General features: G+C 42.9%; 1 long non-coding RNA gene across 1 annotated transcript; it reads right to left on the bottom strand.

Moving 5' to 3' along the window:
- Positions 1-3,111: 3,111 nt before the first annotated feature.
- Positions 3,112-11,969, bottom strand: LOC145529783 (uncharacterized). Its single transcript, XR_014071343.1, has 4 exons — positions 11,755-11,969; positions 7,785-7,964; positions 6,847-7,067; positions 3,112-4,135 (listed from the first exon to the last, which is right to left on the bottom strand). It is a non-coding gene; the product is annotated as an uncharacterized LOC145529783 (long non-coding RNA).
- Positions 11,970-15,718: the final 3,749 nt, after the last annotated feature.

Below are 15,718 nucleotides of genomic sequence, written 5' to 3'. Positions count from 1 at the left end.
GAAATAGAATCACAGATGTAGAAAGCAAACTTATAGTTACCAAGCAGGGAAGAGGGGGAGAGATAAATTGGGAGATTGGAATTGGCTTAGTACACAATGTGTGTGTGTGTGTGTGTGTGTGTTAGTCGCTCTGTCGTGTCTGACTCTGTGCATACTATGTATAAAATAGATAACCAATAAGGACCTACTGTATAGCACAGGGAACTCTACTCAACACTGTAATTATCTGCATGGGAAAAGAATCTAAAAAGAGAGTCAATATATGTGTACATGTAACTGATTCACTTTGTTGTACACCTGAAGCTAACACAACATTGTAAATCAACTGTACTTCATTAAAAAAGGTGCAAACCACAGATACAAAAATAAGGAGTTGTTCTTACTCAGGGACAAGGAATTCTTACTCCTGGAAGAAGTAAGAATCTAAAGGAATTAGAAGGAAGGAATCTAAAGATTGTCTGTGTCTTCAGAACTTTCTGCAGCTGCTCCAGCAAGAAAAAGTATCATTTTAATACAGACTACTTCTCTAGAAGCCTCAGCGTTTTGAGCTGAAGGGTCATTAAAAGACCAGATGGCAGAGAAACCTTTTAGGCTACTGTTTCCAGAAGCTCCATGGTTCAGTTGGAAACCCCGGTGCCCTGGCAATGCCCTGCAGAAATGAAGATCAATGGTACCACGTGGTATCAATGCATCTGTGCTTGTCCTGGGCACAGCTGCCCACCTGCTTTGGAGATGAGGAGCAGAAACAAGTCTTGGACTGGTCACATGTCACCATAGCAACTGCTGTGTGTGCTCTCTTGCTACCCACCAACCAGCTGTGGGGCAAGGGTAGTGCCAGGGGCCTATGGAGGGGGCCAATGAGGATGGCAGGGAGATGTGGGAGGGCCTGGGTGGGGAGCAGAGTGGCAACAAGTTATCCTTCTCTTTCTCTCTCTCTTTTTTTAATTGAGACATAATTCACGTAGTATAAAATCCATCTAAAACAATGCAATGGTTTTTGGTATATTCAAAAATAATGAAAGCATCACCACTACCTAATTCCAGAACATTTTCATCACCCCAAATAGAAACCCTGTAGCTGTTAGCAGCCACTCTCCATTCCCACATACCCCTCCATGGATTTTTCTATCCAGGGCATTTCATATGCATGGAAACATGTAATGTTTGCCCTTCTGTGCCTGATGCAAATATGGTACAATGTTTTTAGATTTCATCCCTCTTGCAACATGTATCAGTCCCTCATTTCTTTTTTTAGGGTTGAATAATATTCCACTAGGGCTTCCCAGGTGGCTCAGTAGTAAAAGAATCTGCCTGCAATGCAGGAGACCCGGATTTGATTCCTGATTTGGGAAGATCCCCTGGGAAAAGAAATTGCAACCCATTCCAGTGTTCTTGCCTGGGAAATCCCATGGACAGAGGAGCCTGGCGGGCTGTAATCCATTGGATTACACAAGAGTCGTACATGACTTAGCGACTAAAAAACAATATTCCATTGTATGGATGTACTACACTTTGCTTTATCAATGCATCAATTGATGACCATTTGGGCTGTTTCCACTTTTTGGCTCTTGTGAACAACACTGCCATGAACACTCATGTTCAAGTTTGTGCATGAACATGTTTCATTTCTCTTGGCTACACATCCAGGAGTGGAGTTCCTAGGTTCTCTTGTTTTTATTTCTGCCAGCCCGAAATATTCTCATGTTGAAACCCAGGCACATAAAGGGTCTGTGGCATAGAGAGGCATCTGGGCCCTCTGACCACTGAGGGTCCTACTTTTTGTTTTCCTACAGTTCAGGTCTTTTACTTTCTTTACTCCCATCATGAGAATGGTTAAATCAGGGTGGCATCAATGGAGTGGTGGAAAAAATGGTCTAATTGTGGATATGTTTTTAAAATAGAGCCAACTGAAATTGCTGATCGATTTGATAAGGATGTGAAAGAGAGCCAGCAGGGAATGGGCTCCAACAGTTCAGGCTCCTTGGTTCTCACTAAGTGACCTTCTCTGGGTGGAGCAGGCTGGTGGTTCAGCTGAACCTAAGTACCTTTCTCTTTGGGGTTTCCCAGTGGTGCTAGTGGTAAAGAACCTGCCTGCCAATGCAGGTTAGACATAAGAGACTCGGGTTCGATCCCTGGATCAGGAAGATCCCCTGGAGGAGGGCATGGCAACCTGCCCAGGTATTCTTGCCTGGAGAATACCATGGACAGAGGAGCATGGAAGGTTCCAATCCATAGAGTTGCACTGAGTCGGACATGGCTGAAGTAACTTAGCCTGCACCCATGAGGTATTTGCCATCCCTGGACCAGGGTTTGGGATCCCACCTGCACCCTCCCAGTGGTGGAACTAGCTCTGCTCAGGTTGTGCTGGGGTAGAGATGCGGGATGTGTGAGGTCAGCGTGTTCTCAGCTAAGGTTGACATGTGGTGGCCCCTTAGATGTGGTGAGTGAGATTTGCTATAAGGGAGGAGGCAGCTGACCAACATTTGGAAAATGAATCAGGATCTATAAGATGGGGGTGAATACAGTGGACAGCATATTAACTGGGGCAAGGAGGAGGAGGGCAGGCGTGGATGGAGGAGCGGAAGCAGGGGCAGACAGGCACTGGCCATCAGTTCCATTGGAAAACAGTCTCGAGCTTTTCTGTTCATAAGTCAATGGAATTGTCATTGGGAAAGAAGACCAATTTCTTGTCTGGCTCTGCTGTAAGTCAGAAAGTGAGATCTAAACACTCATTACGGTCCTTCAGTGATGGAGACAAGCTCTCTCATTGGCCATTCATGATGAAAAGTGAATGGGTCTATCCAGAGAGTCAGATATCAGGCTTGAGTCCCTTTCTCTAAGTATGAAAGAGTTTTTTTTTCTGGATCATGAAAAATAAATGCCAATTTTTCTTAATCAAGTCAGCATGAGGGATCTACGGGGGAAAGATTGCTGTTCTTGTGATGGAGGATTTTTTAAATTTTCTGCAGCCAAATATTTCCAAGGTGTTTCTACATGACTGGCTGGAGAAGACATTGAACTGGTGATACAATGGGGGTTCTGTAGGAGGGCTACCTTCTCAGTGGTGTGGGTGGGTGGGGAAAGGGGGCAGACCCTAATGGGGATCTGGAGTCAAGGGACCAACATAGAGTTTATTATCATCAAGCATGTGTGTGCTAAGTCACTTCAGTTGTAACCTTTGTTACAGTTGAAATCTTGTTGTTCAGTCACTCAATCGTGTCTGACTCTTTGCAAACCCATGGACTGCTGCATGCCAGGCTTCCCTGTCCTTTGCCATCTCCCAGAGCTTGCTCAAACTCATGTTCATTGAGTCAATGATGCCATCCAACCATCTCGTCCTCTGTCACCCCCTTTTCCTCTTGCCTTCAATCTTTCCCAGCATCAGGGTCTTTTCCAAGGAGTCAGCTCTTCGCATCAGGTGGCCAAAGTATTGGAGCTTCAGCTTCAGTATCAGTCCTTCCAATGAATATTCAGGATTGATTTCCTTTAGGATTGACTGGTTTGATCTCCTCGCTGTCTAAGAGACTTTCAAGAGTTTTCTCCAACATCACAGTTCAAAAGTATCAATTCTTCGGTGCTCAGCTTCCTTTATAGTCCAACTCTCACATCCATACATGACTACTGGAAAAGCATACATGACTATTTCGACTTCACGGACCTTTGTTGGCAAAATAATAGCTCTGGTTTTTAATAGGCTAATATGTCTAGGTTGGTCATAGCTTTTCTTCCAAGGAGCAAGCGTCTTTTAATTTTGTGACTGCAGTCACCATCTGCAGTGATTTTGGAGCCCAAGAAAATAAAGTCTGTCACTGTTTCCATTGTTTCCCCATCTATTTGCTGTGAAGTGATAGGATCGGATGCCATAATTATCATTTTTTTGAATGTTGAATTTTAAGCCAGCATTTTCACTCTCTTCTTTCACTTTCATCAAGAGGCTCTTTAGTTTTTCTTTGCTTTCTGCCATAAGTGTGGTGTCATCTGCATATATGAGGTTGTTGATATGTCTCCCTGCAATCTTGATTCCAGCTTGTGCTTCATCCAGCCCAGCATTTCATATGACTATGTACCTGCAGTTGTGTCAGACTCTGTAAATGCCTTCTTTCATTTGAGTTCTCCTGGCAGCCCTGTGGGGCATCTTACAAAGGAGGAAACATCAACACAGAAAATTAAGTATCTAAAATACAGATCTGAGATTCAAACACAGTTTTATCTGGTTTCAAATCCCAACTTTGGAATTAACTTGCTATCCTCGTCTGCCTTTTGTAACCGTAAGTTTGATTTTGAGATCTGTGGGTCTGTTTCTGTTTTGTAAATAAGCTCATCTGTATCAATTTTATTAGATTCCACATGTAAGTGATATCATATGATAGTTGTCTTTCTCTGACTTACTTCTCTTAGTATGAAAATCTCTAGGTCCATCCTTGTTGCTGCAAATGGCATTGTTTTCATTTTTTTGATAGCAAAGAAGATACACAATGGTCAAAAAGCTGTGGGGGTAGTGGGTTGCTTGAATGGATATATTTTAGAAGCTCTCCAGGCGGGAAGAATAAAGCTGGGCTTGATTTGGGAAGGGGATAGCAATAAGAGGAACTGCCCTGTGGGTGGGTCCAGCCATGGCATAGACTCAGGCATGGGGAGCCTGGCTGTATCTTGAGCATCCATCCATTGCTTTGAAGCACCAGCCAATGACAGAGTGGTGGAGATAGTGGAGAGGCCTGGAAGGAGTGGGAAGGGTGTCTGAGCACCAGAGAAGAGAGTTCAGCGCCAGGATTCTTCCAGTGCGAACTGAGAATGCAAACCCGGAAAGCAAGACAGAAACCTGCTTGAATAGACTTATCAACAGCAAAGGGATTATTAAAACTGAGACTCCTGGGATGCCAAGGTGTCAGCTTGGGTTCCCAGACAGTGGGTCTATGACCATCTGATTTGTTCCAGACAAATATCCAATTGTCCTTCCTGCCTTGATAAGGCCAGACAGGGGCTAAGTGCTTGTAGACAGGGTTGGTTTTCTTCCCCAGGTGTTGTGAGCTGGCATTCCTGACCTTGGGAGAGCTCTGCTGGAACTTGCCATAATAATGCTCTCCTTTAGTCATCTGTGTGGGGCCCACTGTCAGATCGTGAACTTGGATCCATAACAATGATTGGAGACTGAGCTGACTCTAATGCATATGAATTGTGTGACCTTGGGTAAGTCACCCTCTCATCAGGCTTGTTTACAGAAATTGACAAGCTAATTTCAAAATGTATACGAAAAGCAAAGGACCTGACTTAACAAAACAGTTTTGAAAAAAGAAAATACACTCAAAAAACAAAGCTAGAGGGCTCCCTCACCTGATTTTGAGACATACTATAAAACCACAGTAATCAAGACCATGTGGTATTGGGAAAAGGATAGACACATAAATCAATAGAATAGAACAGAATCCAGAAATAGACCACACGTATATGGTCAATTGGTTTCGACAAAGATGTCAAGAAGTTTGATGGAGAAAGAATGACCTCTTCAACAAATGATGCTGGAAAAAAACTGGATATCTAGTATGCCAGAAAAGAACTTTGAACCATACTTTGCACCCTATGCAAAAATTAGCTAAAATGAATCATAGTAATCGTAAAACCTAAAACCACAAAACTTCCAGATGAAAACATAGGAGAAAATCTTTGTGACCCTGCATTAGGCAAGGATTTCTTATATAGGACACAACAAGCATGAACCATAAAAGAAAAGAAATAAATTGGACTTCATCAGAATTAAAAACTTAACACTCTTCAAAAGACACTCATTCAAGAAAATGAAAAACCAAGATAGTTTGGAGAAAATATTTGCAAAACACATTTGATAAAGAACTAGTATTCTGGTATTAACTTTGTGAATGAAGAACTTGAATAAAGGGCTCTCACAATTCAAAATAAGAAAACAAGTAAACTAATTTTTAAAAAATGGACAAAAGACTTGAACAGATACTTAACCAAAGAATATGTATGGGTAGAAAATGAGCACATGACAAAATGCTCAGCATTAGTAGTTATTAAGGAAATGTAAATTAAAATCACAATTAGCTGTGAACTGCATCTTCTTTATCCATTCCTCTGTTGATGGACATTTAGGTTGCTTCGCTCTATTGGCTGTTGTAAATAGTGCTGCAGTGAACATTGGGGTGCATCTATCTTTTTTCATATTATGGTTTTCTCTGGGTATATGCCCAGGAGTGGAATTGCTGGATCATATGGTGGCTCTATTTTTAGTTTTATAAGGAATTTCCACACTGTTCTCCATAATGGTTGTCCCAATTTACATTCCCATCAGCAGGGTAGGGTGATTCTCCAAACCCTCTCCAGCATTTATTGTTTATAGATTTTTTTGATGATGTCCATTCTGACTGGTGTGTAGTGATACCTCATTGTAGTTTTGATTTGCCTTTCTTTAATAATTAATAATGTTGAGCATCTTTTTGTGTGCTTTTTGGGCATCTGAATATCTTTGCCATAAGAAGAATGAAATAATGCCATTTGCAGCAATATTGATGGGCCTAGAGATGATCATATTAAGTGAAGTAAGCCAGATAAAGACAAATATCATATGATATCACTTGTATGTGGAATCTAATAAAATGATACAAATTAACTTATTTACAAAACAGAAACAGTCTTACAGATCTTGAAATCAAACTTATGGTTAACAAAGGGGAAATGGGGGAAAGTGATATATCAGGAGATTGGGAATGACATATATACACTACTATATATAAAATAGATGACTAATAGGACTTTACTATACAGCACAGGGAACTCTACTCATTATTCTATAACAGTCTATATGGGAAAAGAATCTGAAAAAGAATCTACCTGACAATGTAGGAGGCGCAGGAGATTTGGGTTCAATCCCTAGGTCGGAAAGATCCCCTGGAGTAGAAAATGGCAAACCACTCCAGTATTCTTGCCTGGAGAATCCCCATGGACAGAGGAGCCTGGGTGGCTACAGTCCATGGGGTCGCAAAGAGTTGGACATGACTGAGCAGACATGCATGTATATATCATAACTGATTCACTTTGCTGTATACCTGAAACTAATACAACATGGTAAGTCAGCTGTATTCCAATACAGATTTTTACAGAATCACCATTGGCTGCCGCTCCATATCTATTGGAATGGCTGACCATCCCCAGTCCCCACTGGTCTGGTCATTGTTGGTGATGATGTTAGACTGGAGCTCTCAGAAGGTTTTTTTTTTTTTTTTTTTTTTTAGCTTTTTCTGGCTTGTGGGATAGTTCCTTGCCCAGGGATTGAACTTGGGCCATGGCAGTAAAAGCACTGAGTCCTAACCACTGGACCGCCAGGAAGTTCCCTCAGAAGCATCTGCTGGGAATGCAAAGTCGAACAATCACTTTGGAAAATAGTTCAGTCATTTCTTATAAAGTTAAAAACACATATTTTACCACTCAGGAGCCCCTGCTAGGTGTTTACCCAAAGGAAATGAAAAGATTCACCCATGCAGAAACCTGTTTGCAAATGTTTATAGTGGCTTTATTTATAACCACCCCAAATTGGAAACAATCCTGTTGTCTATCCACTGGTGAAGGAATGAAAAAAAATGTGGTGAATCCATATACTGGAATTCTGCTCAGCAAGAAATAGGAACAGACTGCTGGTACAGACCCAGACATGGATACATCTCAAGTGTATGATGATGTTTGAAAGAAACCAGACCCAAAAGGTAACCTATGGCATGATTGCATCCTGTGGCATTCTAAAGAAGGCAAATCAATAGGAATGGCAAACTCACCAGTGGTTTGACGGAGCCAGGTGTGGTGGGGAGGAGACTGACTACAAAGCGGCACGAGGGAACTTTTGGGGGTTCCGGCAGTGTTCTGAATCTTGACTGTGGATGTGGTTATTGATTGTGTATTTGCCAAAACTTAGAGAACTGTATTGGGCTTCTCCGATGACACAGTAAGTAAAGAATCTGCTTGTAACATGGAAGACACAAGAGATGCGGGTTTAGTCTCTCGGTAGGGAAGAGCCCCTGGGGGAGGAAATGGCAACCCACTCCAGTATTCTTCCCTGGAAAATCCCATGGATAGAGGAGCCTTGAGGGCTACAGTCTAAAGAATCTCAAAAAATCCAACACGACAGCGATGATGCACGCATGCATGCATAGAACAGTCTATTACAAAGCTTGAATTTCACTGAGTATTAAAAACCTGACAAGGGACTTCCCTGGCAGTCCAGTGGTTAAGACTCCACCTTCCAATGCAGAAGGTGTGAGTTTAATCCCTGGCTGGGGAGCTAGGATCCCACATGCCTCCCGACCAAAACACATAAAACAGAAGCTATATTGTAACAAGTTCAATAAAGACTTAAACAAAACCTGACCAAAAATTAACACTTCTTGAAATTGTACTTTCTGTCAATCAAAAACAATCAAATAGTTGCAGTTTCATGTGATGTGATATGTAACATGATAAATCACACTGGGGTGATGATAAATAGCAGGTCTGCAGGGAACTTACGAAGGGGAGGGTGTTTTGCAGTCCGTGGTATAAGAAGGATGATGCTGGCAGAGCCATCTGGCTGGAAGGGAATTCTCTGTTCATCACAATGCCAGGGAAATGCTGTCCAGGGCGCCGAGTTTTCCTGAACTGAGCCTGATAATGCCAACACATCTCCAAGTCCTTTTTCTGAAGCCAGGTCCCTCTTCTGGATCTCGCTGGAGCAGGGGCAGGACTGTATTCTGGACCCCATCACTCCCACTGGACTCCAAACTTCACATCTCAGTGCCCTTCTGTCCGCCAGCTGCCTCAGCTGCCAGTGAGCACACAGCCATTTCCTTGGAGCTGACAAGTAAAAAGCCAGTAATTCTCTGTCAGGCCAAGGCTACTCTCACAGCGCACCACGGAATGGCCATTTCAAAGGGGTAAAGCATAGGAACAATTCTTAAAGCTGCCGTGGTAGGGGAGATTTAAGGACAGGAAAGGTATTGTTGGGCTGTCCCATTACTGGATGAACGTTCAATGACGGGTATTATCTGATTAGAGGTTAAAAATCCACAGTATCTTCGTGTTTACCTCCTCGTGGATTTGATCCTTCCAGGGCAGACAAAGTCCTTGTCAGGAACCGCTTCCTTTCATGAGGGTTCATTGCCTGGAGAGAGTATGCTTTTGTCTTCAGAAAAATAGGTCCATTTTTGAACCACTTTCTTCAACATTGATAAAGGGAGAAGTCCTTTTATCTCCCTTGAAGCTCTTTTCGGCTTCAGGCTCACCTTAGCTGGATTTGCAACATTCTTTGACCCCACCAAAAGCAGGCTGCCTCTTGAAGAGTCTCCAACAGAAACTAAGAATTAAGGCAAAACACAGACACAACCCCGAAAGCTCTTCCCGTAATGCAGGAGTCTTTCTAAACTCATAAAATCATCTGATGGAACAGGATCTCAGGAAACAGAAATCTGTTTTGGGAGAACATCTGCTTTTCTCATATTTTAGGGGAAAACTGAGGAAGAGAAGGAATTTGCTTATTGCTTTCCCTTTCCATGGCTTCTGTTAATTTTTTGCGAGAGACTTAGGATTTGAAATAATGTCTTATAGTTCTTTTTCCACCAACCTGAAAATTTCTCTGAGGTTTGTTTTTCTCCATCTTCCCAGTGTATAGCAGTGTTTGAAATGTAGTAGGGAGAAGGAAGGAAATTACTATTTACTGAGTGTCCGTCCATTATACAGTTAGTTCTAGGGAGGTGCTTTATGAGTGTGTGTGTGTGTGTGTAGATCTAAGTGTATTGGTTAGTTATTGCCACAGTAATGCTGTATAACAAGCCGTCCCAAAGTTCAGCAGTTTAAAAAAGCCTCAATGGATTTTTTTTTTTTTTCTGTTGCAGGGATTTTTTTAATCTATTGAGTAATTTATTTTTTAAATTAAGCTTTTATTTTATATTGGAGTATAGTTGACTTACAATGTTGTGGTAGTTTCTGGTGTACAGGAAACTGATTTAATTATGCATATATACACATCCATTCTTTTTCAGATTCTTTCCTCGTATAAGTTATTACAGAATATTGAGTTCCCTGTGATATACAGTAGTTCTTATTGATTATCTATTCTATGTACAGTAGTGTATATATGTTAACCCCAAACTCTTAATTTATCCCTCCCCCTCACCTTTCCCCTTTGGTAACCATAAATTTGTTTTTGAAGTCTGTAAGTCTATTTTTGCTTTGTAAACAAGTTCATTTGTATCATTTTTAGATTAGATTAGAAGTGACCTCATATATTTGTCTTTCTCTGTCTGACTTACTTCACTTAGTGTGACAATCTCTACCTCCATCCATGTTGCTGCAAATGGCATTATTTCATCCTTTTTTTATGGCTGAGTAACATTCCATCGTATATATGTACCATATCTTCTTTATCCATTCCTGTGTCAATGGACATTTAGGTTGCTTCCAAGGAAGTTTCTAGTAATACAATCTTGTGTCAGGAAACAAGAAAAATCTCAAACAAACAACCTAAACTTACAACTAAAGCCATTAGAGAAAGAAGAGCAAATAAAACCAAAGTCAATGATTTGTTCTTGTTTGTATTGTCTAGGGTTTGGCTGATCTAGGTTGACTGGGGCTGGGCGTGGTTAAGTGGTTCTTGTTGTAGGTCTGTGAGTTAACCAGGATGGTTCTGTTCTGGGCTCTGGTCATTGAGATGGCTCTTCTCCATGTGTCTCTCATCTTCCCGGGACCAGGGGTCCAGCCAAGGCATGCTTTTCTCTTGGCCATGACAGAGGGACAAGAGACCAGGCGGAAACACTCAAGGCCTCCATGGCCTATGCTAGAAATTGGTACACTGTGATGTTCAGCTCACTCAATTTGTCAAAGCAAGTGACATGGTCGAATCTAAAGTCAGGGGATGGGGAGTCATGAGGAGGAGGTGGTGGGCCGGGAGGGGGGCACTTCAAACTCACATGGCAAAGCATGAGCGAGAAACGAAGGCTGAGGGCGATAACGCAGTCCACGATAAGGTTTCATCCTGACAACAACCCTGTGTGCTAGATATGCCTTATTCCCACCTTACTAATCAGAAGACTAAGGGGGAAGAAGGCCAGACCCACGTTTCAAAGCTTGTTCTCAAACAAACAAAACAACAAACAAGAAAATGCTATTTAGGATCTGCATTTAAAATAGAGCACTTGTTCCTAACTGTACATACATGTACACACACACACATCAGTTAGGATATATTTATATATTATGGAAATAATGCAAATATTATACATATTTATAGTATTTATGCATCACATAATACATGTGTATAAATATTATAGCTATACAAATATTGTAATAATTATGGTTAATATGTATAATATATACATCACATTTTATATATATATATATATATGGGCTTTCCTGGTGGCTCAGATGGTAAAGAATCTGCCTGCAGTGCAGGAGACCCAGGTTTGATCCCTGGGTCAGGAAAATTCCCTGGAGTAGGAATGGCTACCCACTGCAGTGTTCTCGCCTGGAGAATTCCATAGACAGAGGAGACTGGTGGGCTATATAGTCCATGGGGTCACAAAGAGTCAGACAAGACTGAGCGACTAACACTTTCACTTTTTACTAGTACAGATATAGTATCAGTTTATTTATTATGTAATTTATAACCACCTCATTAAACTGTAATCCCTCTGCTCAATAAACATTACCAAAAAAAAATAAAATAAAATAAACATTACCACTTGAGGAAAGAAAAAGTGTATTCTCTTTGTACCGTACCATGTTCTATCTTCCTGGTGTTGCCTGGAGCTCCATGAACTCAAAGCCACAAGTCCAGCTGAAAGTTAAAACAACTTAACCAAGGGCCTCCTGTCCGGAACTAAGTTGCAGTCTGTCTGCGGTCTCGCTTATGCACTTCCCCTGGGTCTGTGGCATTGCCGCGCGCTGGTAGAGCTCAGTGTGTGACCAGCTGGGCTGTTACGATGCTCGGTTGCACCCTGCTGTCTGGAGCAGTCAGACCAGAAGACACACTCGCCGGGGGCCCCCACCACAGAAGGGGCTCTCTGTCCACTCCCTTTCTTTTTGTCCTCTTTGCCAAAATGACCCTGTTTGCTAAAGGACAATTTCAAGCCTGCTCCGGATGGATTTCTTAATCAAAATGGGTTATGCCAGCATAAAGGAATGTGTCCTTCTAGGTTAGCTGCCAAATGCCCCAACCATTCCACTGAACTAGGACAGTCAGAAGTCCTCCTCTGCGTCTGTCAGCACCAACCCAGCATGTCCTGGCGGCCCTTGGTGGTGGTCTCACTGAAGAGCTTGTCAGGGACTGAGGAGGAGATCTGGGGGGAGGCAAGGCCAGCTGGCCAGGGCAACGCTGGTGACTCAGAAGGTGACATTCTCCTCTCTGAGTCACCGAGGAGCTCCGTGAAGGGCCCTGTGGGAGTCTGCATTTTGCCAGATGCAGACATGGTGTTTTTCCTGCCAGCGAAGTTGTTTCTCTGCCTACATGGGTCACCAGCTGGCTGCTCTCAGCGTAGATGCCCACAGAAAAGTGAACTGAAGCAAATGGTCCCCATGACAGCTCTTAAGGCTCACAACGCACCTCAGCTCTGTGGGTGAGAAGCATCTGGAAGTCGGGGGTGGAGGTACCTCACAGGGTGCCCTGTCTGTCTGGGGACTTCTTACATGTACCACTCACAGTCATTTCAAAAGTTTCTTTTTTAACTTTTCATTTTTTTCATTTATTTATATATTTTTTAACACCCAGAACATTTTGTATTGCAGTATAGCCAACTAACGGTGTTGTGGTAGTTTCAGGTGAACAGTGAAGGGACTCAGCCGTATATATACTTGTATCCATCTTCCCCAAACTCTCCTCCCACCCAGGCTGCCACATAACATTGAGCAGAGTTCCATATGCTATAAAATAGGTCTTTGTTGGTTACCCATTTTAAATACAGCAGTGTGTACTAAACTTTTTATTTTGTATTGGGGTATAGCTGATTAATAATGTTGTGATAATTTCAGGTGACCAGTGAAGGGACTTAGCCATACATATATATGAATCCATCTCCCCCAAATTCCCGTTCCATCCAGGCTGCCACATCACACTGAGCAGAGTTCCCTGTGCTAGACAGTAGGTCCTTGTTGGCTATCCACTTTAAATACAGCAGCGTGTACATGTCCATCCCCACCTCTCTAACTATCCCTTCCCTCCATCCTTCCCCCTGGCAATCATAACTTCGTTCTCTTACATCTGTGAATCTCTTTCTGTTTTGTAAGTTCATCTGTATCATTTCTTTCTAGATTCCACATATAAGGGATGTCGTATGATATTTCTCCTTCTCTGTCTGACTTACTTCCCTCAGTGTGACAATCTCTAGGTCCATCCATCTTGCTGCAAATGGCCTTATTTCATCACTTTTAATGAGCCATTGCCAAAGTTTTGAACAGTTACCTCTGACATCCTGGCTGGATCTCAGGCAAACCCTCATTTCCTGTCTCTTCTGACCCTCTCCATGTGAACATTGTTCCCAGCCGTGTCTCTGAGGCAGCTCAGTAGAAGGAATGTTTCTCATCCAGGATGGGGGGCGGGGGGCTGGGGAAAATGTTGGAGACATCATTTCACAGATAAACCAGCAAAATACTTGTTTCTTGGGAGAGGGATGGGTTTCGGTTTTGGAAAAATTTCTGAGCGACTTTGAAAATGTTGGTGGATGAATGGGGCTATTGTAATGCCAGGCATCTTTATATACTTATTACTCACTGCTGCTTGTAATAATCCCTCAGAAGCTGGGGATGAAATTGGTTTCTCAGTGATTCCTCTTTGCACTCTGGATAATTCCTATATGACTATTTGCAAGTCCTCCAAACTTTGTCAGAGTTCGTTGGTGACATGCTTCTAGGGGAAGACAATGTAATTTTATTGCATTACCAATGTACTGCCTTCTGGGCTTCCCAGGTGGCTCTAGTGGTAAAGAACCCGCCTGCCGGTGCAGGAGACAGAAGAGACTGGGGTTTGATCCCCGGGTCGAGAAGATCCCCTGGAGGAGGAAATGGCAATCCCCTCCAGCATTCTTGCCTGGACAATTCCATGGACAGAGGAGCCTGGCGGGCTACAGTCAATCGGGTCGCAGAGAGTCAGATATAACATAGCACGCGCACAGGTATTGCCTTCTACTGCTGCTGCTGCTGCTAAGTCACTTCAGTCGTGTCCGACTCTGTGCAACACCATGGACTGTAGCCTACCAGGCTCCTCCATCCATGGGATTTTCCAGGCAAGAGTACTGGAGTGGGGTGCCATTGCCTTCTCCCATTGCCTTCTAGGCGCTGGCTTAATGGGATGAGGGCAGGGAATGAGGAAGGAAGGAGGGAGGGGAGAAAGGAACCAGAACTTTTCGAGTGTGGACCAGATATTTGATACTTTCAGGGCAATAGCCCCATTTTATTCTTCCCACAAATCTTTGGGGTGGATACTTGGATTCCCATTTCACAGATGAGGAAACTGAGACTACATAAATGGAACTAGCCAAAAATCTGGAAAATAACAAGTGGGGAGTCAAGCCCAAGTCTTTCTGAATCCAAACCAAAAGCGAGCCAAATGCTTGCTCCCCCTCACAGAACACCTATCCTCCTTTCCAGTCTCCCTAGGCAATGCTGTCCTTTGTTCCATCATTGAAACAAACACAGCTTCACCCATCACCTCCTGGACAATAGCTATGACTTTCTCTCCATCTCATCTGTGCCTTTCAATATTCCACTCCTCAGACTTCCCCTGGAGTTAGATTTGGCTTTAAACACACACACACAAAATGATTTCTCACTGCAGGTGGCCAAAGACTCTTCTCAACTAGCCTCACCTTCCCAGCCCCTCACATGGTTCCTTCAGCTGCTTCCAGCCCTTCATTAGTAACATCTAAATGATGCTGTACATACAGTTCATATGCTGAAACAGGGCCACACACAGCCATTTAACCCATAAGGTGGAGCACCTGACCTTGGAGCACAGGCCACAGGTGCACGACCCAAGGAAAGAAGCAGGAATATGGAAGGTAAACAAAACCTTTATACCTTGTTCAGGTGAAGGAGTGAAAAAGTGGCGTTTATTCTGGAAATAAGATCCCAAAGCTGGCCATTCATACACAGCTTTCCTCACCACCCTCCCACCCTCAGGGGAGTGTAACAAGACAAAATGGAGACATTGCATTAGCACAGATTTTTAAAAATTAATTTTTATTGGAGTATGGTTGCTTTACAATGCTGTTAGTTTGTGTTGTTCAGTAAAGTGATCAGCTATATGTGTGCATGCATCCCCTCTTTTTTGGACTTCCTTCTCATTTATGTCACCACAGAGCACTGAATAGAGTTTCCCGTGCTATACAGTAGGTTTTCATTAGTTGTGCATTTTATACGTAGTATACATAGTAAATATATGTCAATCCCAGTCTCCTGATTCATCCTCCCCCTTTCCCCATTGATATCCATACATTTATTCTCTACATCTGGAGAGTACCAATTCCCTTGGCAAACTGGTCTTTGACCTGGCTCATTTTTCTCCATGCCCCGTGTTTGAATCTATCATAACTTGTTCTCCTATGCCAGCTTTTATCATAATAAGAGTGCCCGGAGGTCTGGTTCCTGAGCTGACTCTCTGTGGCAGCCAAGGTGGCCCCCAGGATGTCTCGCCCTTGTCCCATGGGTTATCTTTGTGGCTAGTGCCCCAAGTTCTACTGTCCTGCGTGGA

The sequence above is a fragment of the Giraffa tippelskirchi genome, chromosome 12 (genome assembly GCF_054371585.1).
Source record: "Giraffa tippelskirchi isolate mGirTip1 chromosome 12, T2T-mGirTip1v1.2.pri, whole genome shotgun sequence".
NCBI classification, from domain to species: Eukaryota; Metazoa; Chordata; class Mammalia; order Artiodactyla; family Giraffidae; genus Giraffa; species Giraffa tippelskirchi.
Note: the sequence above shows the minus strand (reverse complement) of the source record. Positions and strands in the feature narration are given on the sequence as shown.